The following is a 2,763-nucleotide window of genomic DNA, read 5'->3' as shown; positions in this document are numbered from 1 at the left end:
ACACACACACACACACACACACACACACACACACACACACACACACACATATATATATATATACACACATATGTATGTATATATGTAAATATTAGGGGTTCCAGAAAGTTCTGCGCATTTTTAAGCTAAATCTTTTAACGCTTCATGGAACAACAACTGAAACATAACACAGTTAAAACTTTGGCGTTGCTTGAAGTGGTAATGCATCTCTTCTTTGTTCCTGATTAAAAATAGATTTATCTTTCATTCCAGTTACCCTTTATTCACACTTGAAATGAATAACTAAAAAGTTCATTTTCGTGTTGCAATGCTTTTCCTTTTCAAAAAAAGGAGGAAGTTCTTCAAAGACTTGCAAAAATCATCTGTGAAGTTTATGATGATGATGCTGTAGGTGAATCAACTATTCAAAGGTGGTTTGCAAAATTTGAAGCTGATTTATTTATCTTGGAAGGTGAGTCATGGTAGAGGAACTTCAAAATTAGATGAAGATGTTTTGTAGGCAAGAAAAAATCAAATATCACGACTAAAGAACTTGCAGGGGAGTTAAAAATTTCTAAACATAAAGCTCATAAACACTGCAAAAAGGTGTGATCCGAATATATTAAGCCTTCATTTCTTCTCTCGAGGTACTTCTCTTTTCATTTCAGTTATTTTATGTTTTTTTCTTCACTCTGATGAAGCTCTATGTTCCAGATCAGATTTGTTATAGAATATAATGAATATTATTCTCAGAATTTTCTTTGGCAGCGCTGTGAGACATTGGAAGCAGAAACAGCTGTTAGATGGGATAAAGACTTGTATTAAAAAATAATAATCGATGGTAGTTAATTGTTTTTGATTAAGATTTCTCCATTTTCAGCTTAATTTAGATTTGATTCCTGATAAACTCTTGTGTATTTTTGTTATTGCTTGTATCCTATGAGCATAATATGCTTGCATACGTATGCCCAAGGGTTAACATAGATAATTTATACCGGTAGCAAAACGAATATTCTTATCCCTTAGATGGTTATTCCAACCACTAACTCTACTAACTTTATATATATATATATTGCCGATGCCAGTGCTGCCTGGCTGGCATTTGTGCAGACGGCATACAAAAAGCACCATTCGAACATGTCTGATGCCAGTGCCACCTGAATGGCACATAAAAAGCACATACCACACTCTTAGAGTGGTTGGCATTAGGAAAAGCATCCAGCTGTAGAAACCTTGCCAAATCAGTTTGGGGCCTGGTGCAGCCTCCCGGCTTACCTGCTTTCAGTCACACTGTCCAGCCCATGCCAGCATGGAAAGCAGATGTTAAATGACAATGATGATGATGATGATGATCACAAGTAATGTTTGTAGCCACTTCAACATGCTTGTTCCATCCAAACATAGTATACTGCAATGTTTTAATAAGAGGACATCTCTAGCTGTGCATCATTAACTAGCTAGAGGAGATGTCTTCTTGGGGTTAAAAAATTGCAGCAAAACCCATTCAAATCGAACAGCCATATTCATGTGGCTGTGAACATTGGTCGCTAGAATAACTACTGTGGTCATCTCTTAAAGAGATTTTAGATCTGGCTTCTTTGCTTGTTATATCTATCTATTTATATATATCTCTCTCTCTCTCTCTTTATATATATATATATATATATATATACTAGTTGGTAATTCCCGGGGATAAAGATGTTCTATTGAAATGCCTTATTACTCTGATATAAGAAAGCAACTTCGTAATAACTCCCACAAAACTGTCAGCTGGAGGAGGGAGAGACTGTTGGAGGTTGGCGAGAGAGGCTTGCAGAGTTTGGAGTAGAAAGTTGGTGAGAGAGGTTTTCAGAGGTTGGCGAGAGGCAAAGACATTATTCTGCTTAGTGAAGGCATCTGGGAAATGTATAACTGCTGTCATTCACAGAAAAACTATTGTTTTATCGTGAGAAAAGCACTATTGAACTGTTAAGTGAAATTTGACAATCGAGGATCAAATCTACGCTATGCCTGCATGAAACCACTACAAATACGTTGTGGAATAAAAAAATTTACCTACTCTCATGGAAAAAGTGTATCTGTAAAAATGAAGAATTATCGGAGTTATGTGCATTCAAAAAAGTATGTATGTATAGAAATGTATGAATGAAGTATTTAATGTTTAAGATTCAAATTAAGAAAGTGCAATAATAATGTTTAGTAGTTCAAATGCAGAATTAGGTCGGTTGATCGTGAGAATCAAATATTGATCGCTTTGCTAAAATCTGCAGGTGGTATGGGTTATTTCACTTGGGTTGTTTAAATAATTAGTAATATGTAGTAGATAGAAGGATCCATTGGAAGGGCCCTCTTATCGATTTTTTCCAACAATTTAAGTATGTCACGAGGTTTCCGTGTCAAATAGAGTATAAAAGTGATATTGTCTGCAAAAATTAGAAATAGCACACACAAAAAATCAATATTCAAAGTAATCGAATATAAGCAATGAAATGGGTTATTTCCCTTGGGTGTTTAAAAAAAAATAGTTATATGAGGTAGATATACACGTCCTTTCAGGGGCTGTATTATCGATTTTTTTAACAATCTAAGTATGTCACCAGGTTTCCAGACATGAGGTCTAATCATGTGTCAAGTTTCATCAAAATCAATAAAACGATGTAGGAGGAGTTAGCTAATAAACAAACACACACCAATTTTCCATATATGTAGTAGATATATATATGTGTGTGTGTGTGTGTGTGTGTATATATATATATATATATATATATATATATATATATATAT

The 2,763-nt window shown here is 34.5% G+C and overlaps 1 protein-coding gene across 35 annotated transcripts in view; it reads right to left on the bottom strand.

Moving 5' to 3' along the window:
- Window positions 1-2,763, bottom strand: part of LOC106870491 (fas apoptotic inhibitory molecule 1-like) — a 130,554-nt gene that overhangs the window by 49,911 nt on the left and 77,880 nt on the right. The window lies entirely within an intron of this gene.

This window comes from Octopus bimaculoides, chromosome 19, assembly GCF_001194135.2.
Source record: "Octopus bimaculoides isolate UCB-OBI-ISO-001 chromosome 19, ASM119413v2, whole genome shotgun sequence".
In the NCBI taxonomy this organism is placed as follows: Eukaryota; Metazoa; Mollusca; class Cephalopoda; order Octopoda; family Octopodidae; genus Octopus; species Octopus bimaculoides.
Note: the sequence above shows the minus strand (reverse complement) of the source record. Positions and strands in the feature narration are given on the sequence as shown.